At 40.9% G+C, this 21,179-nt stretch overlaps 1 long non-coding RNA gene across 1 annotated transcript; it reads left to right on the forward strand.

Moving 5' to 3' along the window:
- Position 1: 1 nt before the first annotated feature.
- LOC130603450 (uncharacterized) lies at positions 2 to 18,196 on the forward strand. The gene is made up of 3 exons (XR_008973176.1): positions 2 to 316; positions 15,405 to 15,472; positions 18,114 to 18,196. It is a non-coding gene; the product is annotated as an uncharacterized LOC130603450 (long non-coding RNA).
- The last annotated feature ends 2,983 nt before the right edge of the window (positions 18,197 to 21,179 follow it).

Genomic DNA, 21,179 nt, shown 5'->3' on the forward strand with positions numbered 1-21,179 from the left:
CTGAAAGACTATATACTAGCATTAGCTGTATATGTCAGTGGTCTTTCTTTGATTGCTTTGTGTCATTGTCATCCTAAAATTACATGAAAAAGATTTTTGGAGTGATTAGTGTTAATGTATTTTACAGTGTGATTGATTTAACAGAACATACTGCAATACAATCTGACTCATAACAGCAGAAACAGAAACCAGAGAAGGGCTCTTCATTTCCGGCAGACAAAAGCGGTGATTGCCAAGACTTCCTGAGCTCCTACACCTTGATTTTGTCACATTTTGTTGATTTGATTGTGGGTTATGATTTGCAATAGTAAAATAGGTAAGTCTTGTAATGGTAAAATCATTAAGGGATAATAATGGTTCCCACTGAAGCCTTTGACAAATGCCCTCTTGATGCTAGTGGGAACATTAGTGACGTGTATACCTCTAATTTGAAGCATTTAAGTTACGAACAAAGACCCGTCTGAGTATTATTTAAATTACAGAACTTTCAACAATGAATACTTATTTCCATTATTTCCCCAACTGTCATCAGCTCTGCTGGTCTCCAGTAACCAAAGCCAACCTCAAGCACCTTTCTCTTGGCCCTACAGAGCACAGGCTTGCTGCAGTCAAGGCTGCTGGCTGGAGTCTGTGCTTTTTAGGTGCAGGCTCTGTGGTACCTCACTATTTACAGCTGGAAGTTAGTACTGTGGAGGAAAAGAGTTGTGGATTTTCTTCTGAGAAAAGAACAGAGAGTTTTCAAAGAGAGGAGGCTTTCTCAAATGCTGCCTGATTGAGTTAGAATTCCAGCTAGCTGCTCAGGCTTGCTGATATTACCCATTACTTGGTTTTAATCCTATAATATGCATGTCCTGGGTTCAGCAGTAGCAGTCATGTTTCTCCTTCCTGGTAGCTGGTGCAGTGCTGTGTTTTGACTTCCAGCCTGGGAACAATGTTGGTGAAACCGATATTTTCAGTTGTTGCTGATGTTTACCGTGACCAAGGACTTTGTGAGGCTCATGCTCTGCCAGGGAGGAGGGGAAGCGGTGAGGAAGCAGAGATGGGGCGCCTGACCCAGGCTAGCCAAGGAGGTATTCCATACCACAGCACGTCATGCCCGGGGTGGGGGGTAACTGGGAGTTAGCCGGAAGGACACGGGCTTCCGGGTGGGACTCGTTTCTTGGCCGGTGGTATCGTATTCTCTTCCCTTGTTATTTTCTCTTATCATTGTTGTCGTTGGTGGTAGCGGTGGTGATTTGTGTTGTACATTGGTTGCTGGACTGTTCTTGTCTCAACCCGTAGGAGTTGCACCCTTTCGATCCTCCTCCCTGTTCCTCCAGGAGCGGGGAAGGAAAGAGCCCTGGGGGGGGGGGGGGGGGGGGTGTGCCTCGATTGCTCTCAGCCCAGCACCACTCACTGGGAGTGAGTGAACAAGTTGCCTGACTGGGTTTAAACCACGACAGTTCTTTTTGGTGCCCAACGTGGGGCACGAGGGGTTGAGATAAGAACAGATCTGACTGGATTGGTAGTCACTCGTCACAATGCTGATTTATTGGCTCTCAAGGTTGTTCCTCTTGATCTCACAGTTTCAGTATATCGTATCTTACATCCATCTGGTATTTGCTGGATTAGTGTTTTTCAAGTGTGGGGCTTGGGCTAAGGTTTTTGTCCCATTGTACTTTATGGTAATGACTTGTAATACAATAGAATCATTGATCATGAAATTGATCTGGCTTATGTTCCCAGTGTGGTCACCACCTTTATACTTTGGGAGGTATATAATACAAGTGCTTAGCAATTACACATCTTTTTTCTCCTTCTCAGGTGCTCAACCTGTGAAGGAGACATCCTTTTACCCTCCCAGTCGTCCCCCCAGACCATTTACATTTGAGAGTTTTGAAGTGTTTGAATGGCCTTTTAATGCTGTTGGGACTTGTTTGCTGATGGTGATGGGAATCACCATGCTAGCACGCATACAGAGTGTGTTTTGCCCACGACTGATTTCAAGAGTTAAGCAGAGTCAGGTTTGGGTCTTCTCTGGGGTCAAACGACCATGTAGGAGGACCAAGAGATTTTCCCTGAGGCTGGACAGCCATGAGTAGCAGGGTTGTGTGGGATAGTATGGGCAAGTATCTAGGTCAGTGGGGCCCTCCAGTACTTTGGAATTTCACTACCGAACAACTGCAAAATCCAGAAGAATTAGTAAAACACTTAAATGAGGTGTGTGGTCATTCTGGCCATACCAGAGGTGGACAAATCATGGCAACGTGCTGGGTTTTGGCCTATGCTTACAGGGCCTTGTTCAACACTATCCAGCACCTTCAAAAGGAAAAGAATGTCGGTGGATCTGAGGGCAAAGCAACAGTCGCTACTCAAACTTTGGCTGCAATGAACAGTGCAGCTACCCCAGTGTCAGGTACAGCAGCTGCTCAAACTTTGACTGCAACACATAGCGTGGTTACCCCAGCTCCAAGCACAGCAGCTGCACCACCCCCAGCAACAAGTACAGTTGCTACTCAAACCACAGTGATAATCACTGCAGCCAAACCAGAGGACCAATTCGTACCAATATTGGTTGCCCCTGTATGCAAGAGAACAAGCAAAAAGGAGGCAAGAAAGGTAAAGTGAGATGAAGAACCAATGAATTCACCACCCGGTCCAGAATCTGATCAGGAGTCATCATCACATGACGAAGAAGAAGAAGAAGAGGTAACTTCTCGACCTCGGACCTCAACCGAGCTGAGGAATATGCAAAAAGATTTTACCCGTCAACCAGGGGAGCACATCATCACCTGGTTAATCCAATGCTGGGACAATGGGGCCGATGGTCACAAACTAGAAGGTACAGAAGCCAAGCAGCTGGGATCACTTGCTAGAGAAGGGGGAATTGACAAAGCAATTGCAAGAGAGAAAAAGTCCCTCAGCCTTTGGAGGAGGCTCTTGGCAGCTGTGAAAGAAAGGTTTCCCTACAAGGATGATGTTACGAGTCGTTCGGCCAAGTGGACTACTATAGACAAAGGCATCCAGTCTCTGAGGGAATCGGCCATCGTAGAGATGATCTATCACATCAAGCCGAATAACAGGGATACACCCATAGATCCAGATGAAGTTGAATGTACACGACCCATGTGATGAAAACTTACACGGAATGCACCGTCATCATATGCCCATTCATTGGCAACAGTAACCTGGAATGACATAGTACCACTAACAGTGGATGAAATGGTTCATAAACTCCGAGAGTTCGAAGGCAATCTCACCCCTTCCATCATCTCAGCTGTGGAAAAACTGTCCCAGGACCTCAAACAATTGAGGGACAATCTATCTGATTTATCCAGCTCCTCACGTGTACCAACACACGTCTCAGTTATTAACAAAAGGCGTCCTATTGTTCAAGAGAGGAGATACAGGAGGTATACGCCACGGGCTACCCTATGGTTTTACCTGTGGGATCACAGAGAAGACATGACAAAGTGGGATGGAAAACCTACTTCAGCTTTGGAGGAACGGGTGAGTGAACTGAAGAGGGGAGCAAGGGCCAAGACTGATCGTCCCATGAGAGCTACAGCTTCAGTCTCTGGTGAGCAGTTTCCCAGATGGAATGGAAGAGCTGATTTTACTCCAGCTCCTGTGATAACAAAGAATAATCCCTTTCAACACGACTTAAGTGTCCAATGCTGTGATGACCATTAGAGGGGCCCTGCCTCCAGCCAGGTGGAGGTAGGGGACAATCGGATTTACTGGACTGTGTGGATCAGATGGCCTGGCACATCAGTCCCACAGAAGTATAAGTCTCTAGTAGATACCGGTGCACAGTGTACCCTGATGCCATCAAGCTGTCAAGGGGTGGAACCCATCTATATTTCTGGAGTGACAGGAGAATCCCAAGAGTTGACTGTGCTGGAGGCTGAAATCAGCCTGACTGGGAGGGAATGGCAAAAGCACCCTATTGTGACTGGTCCAGAGGCTCATGCATCCTCGGCATAGACTACCTCAAGAGAGGGTACTTCAAAGACCCAGAAGGGTACCGGTGGGCTTTTGGTATTGCTGCTTTGGAGACTGAGGAAATTGAGCAGCTGTCCACCTTGCCTGGTCTCTCAGAAGATCCCTCTGCTGTGGGGTGCTGAAAGTTGAAGGACAACAGGTGCCAATTGCGACCACAACAGTGCACCGGCGGCAATATCGCACCAACCGAGACTCCCTGATTCCCATCCATCAGCTGATCTGTAGACTGGAGAGTCAGGGGGTGATCAGCAGGACCCGCTCACCCTTTAATAGCCCCATATGGCCAGTGCGAAAGTCTAATGGAGAATGGAGACTAACAGTAGACTATCGTGGCCTGAATGAAGTCACACCACCCTTGAGTGCTGCCGTACCGGACATGCTAGAACTTCAGTATGAACTAGAGTCAAAGGCAGCCAAGTGGTATGCCACGATTGATATTGCCAATGCATTTTTCTCAATTCCTTTGGCAGCAGAGTGCAGGCCACAGTTTGCTTTTACTTGGAGGGGTGTCCAGTTCACTTGGAACCGACTGCCCCAGGGGTGGAAACACAGCCCTACCATTTGCCACGGACTGATCCAGACTGCACTGGAACAGGGGCAAGCTCCAGAACACCTGCAATACATTGATGACATTATTGTGTGGGGCGATACAGCGGAAGAAGTCTTTGAGAAAGGGAGGAAAATAATCCAAATCCTGCTGAAAGCCGGTTTTGCCATGAAACAGAGTAAGGTCAAGGGACCTGCACAGGAGATTCAATTTTGGGAATAAAATGGCAAGATGGACGTAGACAGATCCCCACAGATGTGATCAACAAGATAACAGCAATGTCTCCACCAACTAATAAGAAAGAAACGCAAGCTTTTTTGGGTGCTGTGGGGTTCTGGAGAATGCACATCTCAAATTACAGTTCGATTGTAAGCCCTCTCTATCATGTGACCCGGAAGAAGAATGATTTTAAATGGGGCCCTGAGAAACAACAAGCCTTTGAGCAAAATTAAACATGAGATAGTTCATGCAGTAGCCCTTGGACCATTCTGGACCGGACCAGATGTAAAAAATGTACTGTACACTGCAGCTGGGGAGAACGGTCCTACCTGGAGCCTCTGGCAGAAAGCTCCAGGGGAGACTCGAGGTCGACCCCTCGGCTTTTGGAGTCGGGGATACAAAGGATCTGAGGCCAGCTATACCCCAACTGAGAAAGAGATACTGGCAGCCTATGAAGGGGTTCGAGCTGCTTCGGAAGTGATTGGCACTGAAGCAGTGCTCCTCCTGGCACCCCGGTTGCCCGTGCTGGGCTGGATGTCCAAAGGCAGGGTCTCCTCTACACATCATGCAACTGATGCTACATGGAGTAAATGGGCTGCACTAATTACAACGAACTCGAACAGGAAATCTCAGTCATCCAGGCATTCTAGAAGTCATCATGGACTGGCCAGAGGGCAAAGATTTCAGAATGTCACCAGAGGAGGAGGCGGTGCGCGCTGAAGAGGCCCCACCATATAATAAACTGTCAGAAAGTGAAAAGCAGTATGCCTTGTTTACTGATAGCTCTTGCCGTATTGTGGGAAAGCATCGGAGATGGAAGGCAGCTGTATGGATTCCTGGACGACAAGTTGCAGAAACTGCTGACGGAGAGGGTGAATCGAGTCAGTTTGCCCAGGTGAAAACCATCCAGCTGTCCCTGGACATTGCTGAACAAGAAAAGTGGCCAGTACTTTACCTCTATACTGACTCATGGATGGTGGCAAATGCCCTGTGGGGGTGGTTGAAGCAATGGAAGCAGAGCAACTGGCAACGCAGAGGTAAACCCATCTGGGCTGCTGCACTGTGGAAAGATATTGCTGCCCGGGTGCAGAACCTGGTGGTGAAGGTACATCATGTAGATGCCCATGTACCCAAGAGTCGGGCCACTGAGGAACACCAGAACAGCCAACAAGTGGATAAAGAGGCTAAGATTGAAGCGGCTCAGGTGGACTTATATTGGCAATGTAAAGGTGAATTATTTGTGCCCTGGTGGGCCCATGACACTTCAGGCCATGAGGGCAGAGATGCAACATACAGGTGGGCTGGTGATCGAGGAGTGGACTTAACAATGGTCACTATTGCCCAGGTTATTCATGAGTGTGAAACATGTGCTGCAATTAAACAAGCCAAGCGGTTAAAGCCTCTTTGGTATGGAGGACGATGGTTGAAGTATAAATATGGGGAAGCCTGGCAGATTGACTATATCACACTGCCACCAACCCGCCAAGGCAAGCGCCATGTGCTTACCATGGTGGAAGCAACCACCGGGTGGCTGGAAACATACGCTGTGCCCCGTGCCACTGCCCGGAACACTATCCTGGGCCTTGAGAAACAGATTTTGTGGCGACACAGCACCCCAGAGAGAATTGAGTCAGACAATGGGACTCATTTCCAGAATAACCTTACAGATATTTGGGCCAAAGAGCATGGCATTGAGTGGGTAAATCACATCCCCTACCATGCACCAGCCTCTGGGAAAATCAAACAGTACAATGGGCTGTTAAAAACTACACTGAGAGCAATGGGTGGGGGAACTTTCAAGCATTGGGATACACACTTACCAAAGGCCACCTGGTTGGTCAACACCAGAGGATCTGCCAACAGGGCTGGCCCAGCCCAGTCAGAACTTTTACATATTGTAGAGGGGGACAAAGTTCCCGTGGTGCATATGAAGAATTTGCTGGGGAAGACAGTCTGGGTTATTCCTGCTTCAGGTAAAGGCAAACCCACTTGTGGGATTGCTTTTGCTCAGGGACCTGGATATACTTGGTGGGTAATGCGGGAAGATGGGGAAGTCCGATGTATACCTCAAGGGGATTTGATTTTAGGGGAAAACAGCCAGGGAACTCAATTGTATGCTGTTGCCTGCTGTGTAATACTTTTATAGCTCATCAATTAGGTGTCTCCAGGTCACCAGCTACTAGCCCTGACTTCCCTCCAACCATCCTCCCAACAGAGAATGAACTTTGATAGAACTAGGTGAGTTCTGCAGTAAAGGAACGACCAGCATCAGCAGGCAACGATCCAGTACTGCACACAGCCTTTCCTGCCCTGAAAGATTGTTACAAGAGATGGAACCTGACATCATGGACTGAATGGACTCGGCAGCATTATAGGGATTGGTCCATGCACTAAGAAAATGATCTCTTTTTCTTGGTCTGTGTGTATATGTATGTATATACGTGGGAGAGCGATGGTGTATTGAAAATGTGGGATCTGAGCATGATGTAAACGGTATGGAATAAGGGGTGGATAATGTCCTGGGTTCAGCAGTAGCAGTCATGTTTTTCCTTTGTGGTAGCTGGTGCAGTGCTGTGTTTTGACTTCCAGCCTGGGAACAATGTTGGTGAAACCGATGTTTTCGGTTGTCACTAAGTGATGTTTACCCTGACCAAGGAGTTTGTGAGGCTCATGCTCTGCCAGGGAGGAGAGGAAGCGGTGAGGAAGCAGAGACGGGGCGCCTGACCCAGGCTAGCCAAGGAGGTATTCCATACCACAGCACGTCATGCCCGGGGTGGGGGGTAACTGGGAGTTAGCCGGAAGGACACGGGCTTCCGGGTGGGACTCGTTTCTTGGCTGGTGGTATCGTATTCTCTTCCCTTGTTATTTTCTCTTATCATTGTTGTAGTTGGTGGTAGTGGTGGTGATTTGTGTTGTACATTGGTTGCTGGACTGCTCTTGTCTCAACCCGTAGGAGTTGCACCCTTTCGATCCTCCTTCCCGTTCCTCTGGGAGCGGGGAAGGGGAGAGCCCCGGTGGGGGGGTGCGGGGTTGTCAGTTATTGTCAGGCCGGCACCACTCACTGGGAGTGAGTGAACAAGTTGCCCGACTGGGTTTAAACCACGACAATGCAATAAATCATTAATGAGTTCAGAGGAGAGCTGTAGCCTCCATAAACAAAAAATAGCTGTTCTACCTTCATTTTTATATTAGTATGTGAAATATCCTCACCTTTCTTTGTCCTCTCCTGCTTCTCCGTATTTTTATTTCTTTCCTGTAATCCAGTTGTCATATGCATCTTTTCATGCATCCTGCTCATAGAAAACTCATCAGGTTTACTAGATATAAAAATTATAATGTCTTCTAGGAGTTTCATAATTTCTTCTGCTGTAATGAATAGCCACATGCAAAACAATGGAAACATAAGGGCATTGAAGCCACCTTTGTGTAATGATCAAGTGAATCATGAAGCTGAGAGTTTCTAAGCAGTATAAAAGACTCCTTCAGAAATTAGGACATTACTTCCTAATGTAAGTTAGATGGTCCAAAAAACCCAAACCAACAAACCACAAACAAAACACCCACAATAAATCAAAAGTTAGCCTTTATTGGGAGAGCCCTAGGAAGGTCTTATACTCATTTTCCAGATACGTTTTGTTGTTTTAAATTCTTCTCAGTGGCTCCTTTTCTGCTTTTTGTCATATTTAAAAGTATCCTGTCCTAAGCAGTTGTGCAGCAGCAACACAGTTCAGAAACGAGTGGATGTCAGGGCTGATCCGGGGGAGATTCCATTCAGACCATGGGTAACACACATATAAATATAGACTGCCTCAGAAAAACATGAGTGTGGCTGCTACGGATGAGAATGTGACTAATTTCTTATATAAGGGCCTAAGAAGCAGAGTACTTACCCAACAAGCAAAGAAAAAGATAAAGGAAGAAAAAGCAAGGCTCCTTACTTCCCTAGCTTGAGAGTTAAACCATGTTTTGCTCCTTTCTTGGAGAATGGCCACAGAGGCCCCTGTCTGGACAGGAAAGGAAGTGAGGATGGCCCCCATCTATGCGGTTCAGGACAATGACTAAAAAAAAAAAAAAAGAAAAATCCCAAACAGAAACCCCAACCACAGCAGAGAAAGTGAGTGTATTTTGACAGCAAAAGAGTGCTCTAAGTTGTGGATAAAGTGTATTTTCCTTACTACTTTTAGAAAGCTAATATGTGAAAAAGCTTAGAACTATTCTGGTACCGAGTGTACCATACCTGATGGCTCACTTCTCAGCATGTAATATCTGTAGGTCACTCCTGAAATGTGAGGCTTCCAACCTGCTCCAGGGCTCATCTGCCTTGGGAGTGAGCTGTCCCTTCTCCTTGTCTGTAGAGGGAAGTCTGTTATTAGCTGTCCTTTTGTCATCTTCTTTCCTTTAAACCTCTTAGAAAATTCTGAATATAGTGTCTGTCTGAAAAGAGATAAGAATACTTTTGTTGTCTTTTTATTTAGGTAGTAGAATAAAATCCCTAGCTGAAAGAGTTAACAACATTGCCTAGATGTAAATGCAAGGCAAAATGAAAAAAATTGCCAGCACCAAAATCCAATAAATATGTCTGTTTCTTTAGTATACTGCCAGTACATAGCTTTAAACTGCTGAAAAGCTTTGGATGCTTGCTCTGGATGGCAAGCTGAATGAGATGTGAGACCACATAGAAACTTAAGATAAGCAGAAAACAGCTTGTTTGCAGATTGCACTTTGCTCTGAGTGAAATGTCTTCTTATTTCTTTTTGGCTATGATAACTAACCTTAAGTCTCTGCAGAGAACTACACAATGATGAGCTATAGTACCTGAGAGATAACTGTGTCTGCCCTCTTGATCTCTCTTATGAGAAATGAGACTTCAGTTCTTGAGGAAGAAGAAAAGAGTGAAAAAGGCCAGTCTCTCAGGGAATACTGTCAGGGTATTAGAGCAAACAATGCCTGTATCCTTTCACCAATGACACACAAACTGGTTCATCCACATCTAAAAGAATGTGAAAGAGAAAAATCGAGCTTATGGCTTGCATATCTTTATTGAACAAAACTTGTGGCCTCATGAAATTCACCTTGTTTACTACTTTTGCTAAACAAAATCATTATGGTTTGAGACTGTCTGGGATTGTACTCTAAGTTGTGCATTTAAGTACGAGAGAAGAAAGAGGATTGTGGAGACAAGTTGTTTTCTGGATTCTCCATGCTTCTACTGAGACAAGAAAGATGAAGCGTGATTCTCATTTTAAATTGGCTCAGTGGTGGCACTTTCATTCCAGGTGAATCTGAATGAGTCTTTTACAGAACTCCTTCTTCTAATCAGAGTATTTAGAAGATCAGAGTTGGGTCTGGGCTGGAATATTCTGCCACCCACCCTGTTCATTTTACCCCATGTAGACACCTTGCCCAAAGCTCTGGTTTCCATTCTTACTGTTTCTGGCAATGCTGGGGCTGACAGCCAAGCAGAAAGAGATGGTTGTCTTTTGTTAGATGTTTTTCTCTGGAATGTCTGTTAACAATCTACCTTCATTTAAAAGTAAAACCTGGGTACCAGTAGCCGATTTAAGACCGCATCTCTGCAGAAAAGGCAGCTTTAGGGTAAAAATCTAGATAGCCTTATTTTGTGTCTCTTTGAAGAGTCTGCCTGGTCTGAAAACTGTTTGGAATAAACATTTATATTACTCATATATAATCAACATTGTAAATTAAAGTAGCAGAAGTAGAGAGGGTATTAGTTTTTTGCCTCAATAGTTAGTGGACGGGATGGTAGCACGGACAGAAACGAGCTATAAGGTTTTTAGTCATGTGACCTAGAATGCTGATATTTTTTAAATAAAGCACTATCCTTATTGTTTATATTCAGAATATATAAAATTGTACAAAATAAGAGAAGTTTTGAGATTGTCCTGAGGTAACTCCAGCTATCTCATCTCTTGCATATACTTCCCAAGCCATTTTCAAGACTTCCAATGAAAGAAACACTACAACTTCCTTGGAAATTTATTCAAGCACTTCATTTTCTATACATTCAAAGCTTTTCTTATTTCTTGCAGCAATTCAAGCCCATTTTTGCTCATCCTGCCTACCACAGATGAGCAATATCCTCTTTACAATAACTTATGTATTGAAGAATATGGTCATGTCCTCTGTGCTTCTCTTCTGCAGCTTAAACGGCCTCCATTCTTTTCTCATGGGTCATGCTTTTAAAACTGCTAGTAATTTTTGTTTGTCTCTCTGGGAACATCTTTAGCTGGACTATCTCATGAAGCATTTTCCAGAATTTTACTCACTAGTCTCAGCTGAAGAATTATTAATGCTCCATTTTAAAGCCTTTCTTCATATGTCTTAAATGCAAATGTCCAATGATACATGAAAGTCACTTAGTTTTTAATAGAATGATTTGCCTTTACATAGGTCTCATTCTGGCCTTCGATAGTTGGAGTTTTAATTCTGAAATGGGAACTGTCATTGCTGCACATATTTTGTGAACCCTTTGAATGCTTTTGGAACCATATATTTAATCTTCAGGTTTTGATGTTGGTAACTTCCATAATGTGTTGTGGGATAAAAAAAAACAAACCCTTTTTAACCATGTTCCTCACTTTTTTTTTTTAATTTTCATTTAATGCTATTCTATACCAATATAAGCAATGCAGGCATTCTCAAAAAAAAACTTTTCTATACCATTCTTTACCTTTCTGTACTTCTTTCAGACCTTGCCAAGTCTTCTCATGTCCAAAAGAAGCACTTCTAGTCAGTCTCTCATCATGTTTGAAGCTTTCCCTTTGATTATTTCTATTTTTCTTCTTTGAGCCCACTAGTTTGGCAATGTTCTTTTAACCTAGGCTTACCACCACTATGGAGGTGTCTCCAGATATAAACAAAGCACAGATTAGTATTAAAATGCATCACGTGTCTGGTAATATGGGATGGAGAAGGTTTTATACTCATCCTTGTAGAATATAATGCATACTGGAATTCTGGTGTTAGCCATGAACGCAGTCATCATACTTGGAATAGGTTTTGTTGTTATTGTAATTTATTTATATTTAATCCTCTCCTGTCTCTTTTCCAGCATTCTCCAGTGAAATGAATAGGTGATCATTATGAGCTTTCTAAATTTTTAATTAAGTCTTATAGACTAGAAAAGTGTGGTTTTCAGTTATTAAAAGCCCAAAGATTTTTCCTAACTTCTGGAACAACAATTGTAAAGGAAGTGTTACCCAGGTAGTAATATGTACACTGAAATATAAGGCCCGCTACATTTAGTTTTTAATATTCCTTCTAGTCTGGATTGGGCTTCATCAGTCTGTAGTTGGAGAGAACTCATGTTGAAGACATCTGCCTGTATCAATAGCAAAGATGCTGGTTACTTCTGTGACCTTAAGCTTTACTTTGAAATCTCTGTAGGTCAAAATATGAATACACACATGGAGAATAGCTGTGACTGAGGTAAAGATGGGCTTGATTCCCTGCTGTGCAGCATCCTGTTATTTCTTCCATCTCTTAACATTGTAGTGCAGTTTTCTCACACAGTTGGCAGAAGTTGCTTTTGAGATAAAGTGGGTAGTGAACTGCTGTGCAGAAACCTTAAATCCATACGGATGGAACACCCTGATTGTACAGGCTGGCCAGAGGGCCACAATTTCTTTTGTTTGAGTGCTGAGTTGACATTTCCAAAGAAGGCAAGAAAAATATTTTCTGATATTCTGTTTTTGTTTTTTTTTTTATGTAAGAGAACATCACAATTTAACATGGAATTATTATGTAGATCCATTGAATTTTAAATCAAAATTGTTGGATGTTTTATTTACCACTTACAGGGCAGACATTCTGTTTCCTGATGTCTGTCCACTTTTTACAGAAGAGGCAGGTTATTTTACTTCTGTTCCTCAACTTGTGTCTTCAGATAGCTTTTGGCAGACCCTACGTATTCTTTGTACTTCTCCAGTGGTAGATAGCTTCCTCAGAAGCTTTACTATATTGTCTGTCTTGTGTTCATTACAGTGGGCTGCATAAAGAGCTTCCCTGAAGCTCCTGTTTGGGAAGAGAATTAGAGGAGGGCAGCAACCAACTCCTTGCCATTTCCACAGGTGCTGACATAAAAAAGGAGGACCTAGCAGGCTGGCCCATCTCTTTGTCCTGTTTGGAACAGATAATGGTTAAGGCAAGTACTCATGTCAAATGACATGCTATGTATCACAAAGCAGATTTCCCCTTATTTTAGGGCTTTTGTTACACATTGTGAGCTAGATGATGATTTTTATTAAGTGCTCAGACATGTGTTGCTCCCTTCCTCTGATTTCATTAGACAGCTCTATGACTATGATTTCCACTGTTCCTCTTATTCAGACACATGCATTTACCTGTCATTGGAGTATAGCTTACTAGTATTGCAAATTTTGACTTATTAAAGTTCATGTTGCCACAGAAACACTTTTACTTTCAAAATTATTTATATTTCCTTTGGGGTAACTGACCTTTCTGTATTTTTTATCATGCCTCTTATTTCATTTTTAAATGAATTTCATAGCTAGGTGCAGTACCCTACTGCGCGCAATTATTGCACCAATATAAAACCTAAACATCACAAAATAATTCCCCAAATCTAGGCATTTATTGGTACCTTCACAAGAAAATCAACAGAAAAGTCCTCTTTTTTGCTTAAACTGGATCATTTACCTGACATTTAAAATATTGGTTTTAATATTTCTTTCTACATCATTAGAGAGTTAAATAATCCATGAGATAGTGTGTATTAAAAATCAAATCAAAATATTGCAGTATTGCTTTCAAAAAAGGCTCACATATCTACTTGGTACCTAAACTGGTACCTCGTTTGTTGGTTAACAGCCAAATTAATGGAATATTCATCTGCAGTCTCATGGAACTATGTATTACAGTCTAATTAAAGGCAAAAAATTAGGACATCCAGAGTTTTCTCTTGTAAATTAAAAGTCCTCTTTTATGTGCTGTGGTGTCAGCACTATTATCAGACTAATTAGACATTTTACAACGTCCTGGTACCAGGGAGGAAGTGGTATTGTACATAGTTTAAAGATTATAAAGTGTCTTTAGCACATTGGGGTTAGGTGTTTAAGGATACCTTCAGTACTTACCTGCTGTTGCAAGAGGAAGTACTTTATTGGCTCGTAAGAAGAAATTGGGCTTTTTGAAGAATTAAATGCTTGTCTTTAATGGCAAGCTTCCACTTTTGAAAGCCACTAAGAATGATCAAACTGTTGTAAATCAAGGGGACACAGTTTGTTCATGTCCACTTACAAATCTCAGCCACACAGTAGGGATTTAAACTCACCCATTGTCTACAGACAGCATTTCATATCAGTTTACAAAATACATTTGAGAATTTTTGTTGCTCGTCTCCCCTCGCCCAGTATACACCCAGATAACTCTTCTTTGTTTTCCTTAACAAATGTAACTAGCAGAAAGACTGATCCAATGCTGTGTGCCTTTTCATATTACAATTACATTATCCCATTCATGCATAGATTATGCTACATTTCATTTAAAATCTCATGATTTACAAGCCAGATAGCGTGATAGGTAAGGAACTAACTTGTTTTCATGCTTTATTTTTTAATGCTTACATTGCTGTCTCTCAGAACTTGCTTATAATCATTATCTTGCTTGATGCTTCAATTTTTACTTCTGTATTCTACCTGGTTTTATGTGCATTCACATATGTGAAAGTCTTTGAGATTTTTCCTTATTAATGTTTTGAATGCCTAACTAGGGAAAATAAAAAACAAACAACAAATACAAATACGCATTCACTCACTTTGTCTTTAATTGTATAAAAATTGTAAAAATGTCATGTTAAAGTTAGTATCTATAGTGTTTGTAAAAAAAAAAAAGCATTGCCCCTTTTTAAGGAAATTTTTGATTATAGATTTATCTTATGCTTTTAGCATTTGAGTAGATCTTTAGATGAGGTATTATGAAGACATTAATCAGTGCCAGCTCTAAAGATTCATTTTAAAAATTCCATTTAGTATGTGAATTTGTTGCAAAATGTATCTTGTGATTAACTGACTAAATAAATACAGAACTAGTTTTTAGTTCTAGAACTAGACTAGTGTGAGAGCAATGAATGTTTAATAGACTAACAACTGTTTAAAAAACATCCAACACCCAAACATAATGGGCACTTTTGAAACTAAATTTTCGACATGGTGTTTAGGGATTTAGCCATGCAGCACGCATTAGTGTTAATGGGAAATTGTCCAGTCAAATCTCTACACATTACGTTGCAAATGTACTCCTTAGTGTTTAAAGCTGGCCTGTTAACACTCATTATGAAACTGCACTCAAGGAAGGCAGATGACAAAATATGGTACCTGAACATCTATCACACAGCAGTATAGTTTCCCACTTATCCCCCACCATGTTTTGGGGTCCTTTTTTGTGGGTTTCGTTTTTTTGTGTTGTTTTGTTGTTTGTTTTTTTTTTTACAGGAATTTTGCATGAAGACTGTATGAGGATTTTCACTATGGAAAGGCATTTCCCAGGTTGGAAAATAACTGGCTTTCCTGGAGGCCCAGTTGTATCTGTTGGCATGGAACCTGTGGAGGATTTATAAATACAGCAATGTTTTTTCTTTTTTTTTCTCTTTCATTTTTCTTTTCTTTCCATATAGTCTTCATGCCAATCCTAGCTATCCCTATGCTGATTCTGGACCTGATTCAGCTCCAGCAGAATGTAGAGGTGAGTGGTGGTAATGTAATGGAGAAAGCCACATATAAATTTGCCAGTAGCTTTTTTAATTTTTATTATAAAATGTTGATTTTGCAAACCTGGGCTTGTGCTGACAGCACCTAAGTTTAGACAAAATTTTCATTACTTACTGCTCAATTAATCAGTCATTAATTGAGTCATTAATCCTGCTCAATTAATAAGTCATTAATCTTCCATAGGTAGCCATAAGTAGGTTCAAGTTCTGTTTTCTCCACATTTATTTATATAAAATGGAGGGATTTCAATAGGAAATTTTGAAAGTTGGTCATCTCAACACAGCTGTCATCCTAGCAGTGAGGACATGGAATCTGGGATATAACCAAAAGCAGGAGTATGAAACTGCAGTGTCATACCTTTCCTGGTTGTCCCAGCCATCTAGCTGTGAGTAGAAAAAGCTTCCGTGATATCTGTGAAAAACCAGAAAAAATCTTAGTTTTTTTCCAGGTGACTGACAACATTTTAAAAATGTCAAGTTTCCTCACAACAAGAATGTGGGCAACCAGCAACTGGGACCAGGCCTGTAGGGAAAACGAAGAATAAAGGTGCAAGGTACAATAGTATTTTTCAAAAGATCTTAATCACAGGAGGTGCATCTCCATCTGGAATTTGCAATTTTGTTCAAGTTCTTGTGCTTTATTTTGTTTTGATGTTCTTATTCTTGCATCTTCAAGAAAAAATTGAAATGAGGTTGAGTAGAATATGTTTGCTGTGGAGTGACTCAGCAGAAAAGCATAATTGAAGCTATTCCTTCTTTTCACATTGTTGAAATGGATAAAATATATAGCTATAATCCAAATCTACTTGTGTTAATATCTCTCCCTTGGAGAGTTATGATCTTTGGAACACAATTTCTTATGGTTTCTGCTGCCTGAGAATTTGTGCAAGGAAAGCTGAACTCAGGTTAATCCCCTATTCTTTGGGGAGCTAACACAGGATTTTGTATCTTTCGTGATAATACAGTTGTGTGATAAAAATTACATTTTATTTTTCCAGTTCACAATTGGGATTTTATTTTTATTGGTGCAGTGTGTGCTCTACAGTAAATACTGCCTTGTATTTTTTCACAACTGAAATCTTTTAAAATTGGCACACAGATTAATAACACAGGCTCAAGGTGACCATTACTTATTTCTACAATTAGTGGAAAAATGCCACAGCTCATTCTAAGGAGTTATTAGAGGCATTTATGTAGGAATGTAATCAATTCTTTGCTCTGTACAGTTAGCTAGAGCTAGGAAAGCTAACTTAAAAAGTCCTTTTAAGGATCCTTTAGAGACAGTAAAACTAGATTTGAAATACCACAAAAAAGCTGTTGATCCACTAATGTGGTTGAAGCTCTGGTCTATGGTATTTGATTTTGCCTCTTTATAATATTTTTTTAAAGGATTTTGACTTTGTACAGGAGTTTCCCTTAAGTTGTTAAAGTGTCTTGTGATAATGTTTTATTCTTTCTGCATCTTTCTCTATGATGTATGCAGTAGTAACTGCTCCTGATGAACAAATATTAATGCTCTTCTCTGCACCTGTTCTTACTATACACTATAGCATTTCTTCCCCAAAACTGTGATTACTGAATGCCTGAAGTTGGAGGAAGGGTGACAAGCTTGTCAGTTCTAGCCAGCGAGAATGTTTCCACAATACTGGAAACCATTTAAAGCTGTTAAAATAGTATAAACTGTAAATCGACTAGACAGCTACAAACACTGAGCTCTGATTAAAAGAACTCAGACCTCTAAGTGGGGAGGCTTGCTGAATTAAGATAAGTATGGTAGTTAGTTACTGCTTATCCCACATGATCTTGATGCATCAGCTCTTTGCCTTAACTACATGCAGCTTTTGAGAGAATTGCTTTTCAATCTGTACTTTGTTATTGTCAATTCAAATTTAATGTTGAATCCTCTTGAACTGTTATCGTAGCTGCAGCCTCATCCTGTGCTAAAGGTTCCATAGATTTTAGTAGCTGCTTTGTTTGACCCTTCTATTGAATGCTCTGAATTTTGCTACTACACAACAGAGTAACTGTACTCAGAGGAGTGGAACACTCTCCATTTACAGCACTGTAGGGATATAGGTCCTTGGTGCGTGTGTACTGTTCTTCAAGCAGAACGGCAGTCTTCTGATTAAACAGGTGAATAATTGAAATAACTGCTCATGGAAATTCCTCCCCTTGCCCCATGTAGGCACTCTGTTTCTTTGTTTAAATAACGCATATTTCACATTTCAGCCATAGAAAACAATTGAAATGGGTTGTATTCCTTCCAAATTTGTGTTCTTATATGCTGGTGGGTTTCAACCGTCCATAGCTATAGCACAGCTTCTTACAGCTCTGAATTATGACTTTTTTGGTTTTTACTATTAATTTGACAGCCCATTGAAATACTATTTGAAAATATCCAGACATTTTTAATAAAATATTTTTGTTCATAAATGCTATGGAGATACTTGGCACAATATATCCTGCTTTTAGAAGACAAATTTGCATTTTTACAGGAGCAGCCAGTATGACAGAATAATTTAGGTGCAACAGAATTTTGGGTGAAATCCAATTGCTACAGTGAAGGTACTATTAGTGATGTGCTTAAATCAATACCATTTATCTTTAAATTTCTAGGCACAACTAGTTTACAGACCTTGAGAAGAAGCAGTGGTAATTGCTAAGCAATCTGAAGTCTGCTGTTTTGTCTCTTTGTATGTCGTTCTTATTAGTTCCAATAAGAATACTACACATAAATTTCTTGCTCATTGAGAGGCTGTTACCTTTTTTGTATTGTTAGCTTTTAAATTTGCCACATACCACTTCTTTCTCTCCCCCTCTTTCACCAGCCTTTCAATATAACATCGCAGGTGTTCTTCACTTTTTTCTTCAGTTTCCATTCAGCACTCCCAGCACTTTAGCAGACCCATACTGTGGAAGTAACTATTCCCAATCATGGGTCCAACCAGGTTTTGATAGAAAACATGACTTGGAAATCAAGGGTTGGAAAGTGATTGCAGAGATTGAAAAGAGGGTAACTTAAAACCATGGTACTGCTGCCTTTTCCATCCCCTCTCACTAGAGCCTTTATACCTCCCTAAACTGCTTTCTGCACAGGCAAAGAAGAAATGTTGCATTCCAATCTCAATAGCATATGCATTTTGTTCCTAAAAATATGACTTAGAAGACTCCTAATATCATAGTATACCAGTAGCATTAGGAATTGGGATTTTATCTTGATAAAAATATTACCTTCTTTCAATGGTAGCTAGTAAGTATTGTCATTTTGGTCTATTCTAATGCCATTTGCTTCAGTGAATTTACTTATTGCCTGTGATGGCATAATACTGCAATAACACTCTGGATTTCCAAACAAAAGAATCAACGGGGATGTGTGAAACTCAAAATCTGTCCTCTATTATCAGATATACTGACCAGACAGATTTTTAAGGAAGAGAATTCCTATTGATGTGTCATTTATCTACTCTTTCATGTGCCATCTAATACTTACCTGTACCCTGCAAAGTCATTATTACCTATTGTATCCACTACAGGAGGCCCTGACTCATTTTATCTGTAGATATACCATTACAGAATGCAAGTTAATGGGCCAAAGCATGGCAATATAAATTGAAAAAGGGAGAGTAAAAGGTAACCATCCTGAAGACTTGCAGTACGTCAGTGGTACAGCTGGGAGAGAACTGCAGTTATCTTACTGAGCACCACTGCCTGTTAAGTGCTCTTCTTGCTTTGAAAAATCTTCATTGTGCACTCAAGTGGTGTCTGGATTTTCAGTATGCCTCTTTGCTGTTGCCAGACCCAATAGTGGGAAAGCCTGGTGAAGTGCTTTTAATGAGTCTTACTCATTTCAGCAGTGAAACACAAATCTTCAATATTTTGCTTAGCCTGAACTTTATATGGAAGGAATGAAAATCACAAACAGAGCTGGGCAGAATCTTCTAGAAGTTGAGTTATTTTTGTTTTGGTTTGTTTTTCTTTTCAGTCAGAAAAAAACCTGTATTACTAAACCAAAATATTCTGCCCTGTGTAGTACAGTTATGAGATTTATTTTACAATTTATGAGGTTTATTTTGCTCTCTTCAAGGCAACTGGAACCTATGTAAAACAACTTATTCTCCTAAACTAACAAGCCAGAAACTCTTCCTGCATTGCTATTGGGTGGAAGTGCTCAGAGTCCATTACTACTTATCCATTCCTCTCATTTTTTCTCATTGTTCTTGAAAAAACACTTTTCAATTTGAAAAGAATAAAAAGTGATTTTAGCCATCTAACTTTTGTAGATTATGTTCCTTGTTCAGCTTTTAGTAGAAGAGCAAAGCCTGAGTGATGGTGTTGATAGATGTGCCATGAGATCAGCAAACTCAGGAACTGAGCAGAGAGCTGGTATCAGAGTGCTGAAGCAGTTGTCTGAGCAACTACTTTGTCTCTTTAACCACTTGTTATTCTAGAAAAATATTTGTAGCTTGTATTAGGTGATGATTTATAAACATATGATTTTGGAGAGCAGTGATTCCCCCTTACTATACCATAAGATCTCCCACTGATGGCCCTACGTAGGATTCAGGAAGTTCTCCCAGTCTTTGATGTCCAATATCATTTTCATTGTGTTCCAAGCAATTGCCTTTCCTTTCTTGAAGAATAGCCACTGGGGATGTGTGGTTTATACTGCAGTGAAGTTGCTAAAACTGCAGTGCAAAGTAACATGCTTATGAGCAGTTCAGCTGGTCTGGGACCATCTGCAAACAGCATGGCATAGTAACCACTACAGGCTTGTTTGGGTCATTCATGAAGGCAAATTCAAAAGGAACTTGTTTTGCTGAAGCCTTTATGGAAATCTGTAGGAAGCAAGGAAAGATATGGAAAAAAAAGGGTTGACAATTTCTGGCAAATGTAGGAGAGCTTCTGATGTAATCTTAGTAAAATTCATGTGCCCGTGTAATTACCAGAAACAAGTTTTGATGATGCTTTTTCCTCTAGTGTTGCTCATTCTTATTCTCTTGATGCCTTTTGCTATTTGCTTTTTCTCTTGTTTAGATGCTAATGTTGCCTTCTTACATGACATGACTTTGTTGTCTCCTCTCTGCTATGCAGCAGCTTCTGAAGTCACAAATGATACATTGCTGTCACTGCATCAAAGACTGCTGGTGATATCACATGATTTGTGTCAGCAGATGAAGGGCTGTGTCAGAGCTTTTAAAAGATTCACCCCTGGAACACTTCAGCCTCTAACAAGTGTAGTTTTGAAAGGAATAAGAGGTCTGACAGACCAAATCTGATATTATACAGCCTTGCTTCTTTAGGAGTCATGCTGAAGGGTAGTACTACCTCTTAAGCTTTTGACCTTCATAGATAAAAGTTGGTTTACTTCTGGCTTATTTTCTAGGATTCTCTGAAATACCTGTTTCAGTCAGCATTGTCCTTAAAAACAATAGGATTCCAGACTGCATATTGTGCACTTCACATGCACAGGCCAAACAGCAGTCCCATTGTTTCTTCCCAAGGCCCCTGGTAAAATCCCACTGTACAGCTATATAACAGTTACACTGCTTTGTAGTTCATTGGAAAATAGCAATTGAAGAAGGTGAGCTGATCCAATTTCAGATCAGCTCTGACAGTAAAGATGTGTTTTCTGAAATTATTATCTGCAAACCTCTTTTGTGGAGGAAATAGGAATTGATTTGG

The sequence above is a fragment of the Pezoporus wallicus genome, unplaced genomic scaffold (assembly GCF_028554395.1).
Source record: "Pezoporus wallicus isolate ANWC-B61680 ecotype Strahan unplaced genomic scaffold, APGP_CSIRO_Pwel_v1 contig_360, whole genome shotgun sequence".
NCBI classification, from domain to species: Eukaryota; Metazoa; Chordata; class Aves; order Psittaciformes; family Psittacidae; genus Pezoporus; species Pezoporus wallicus.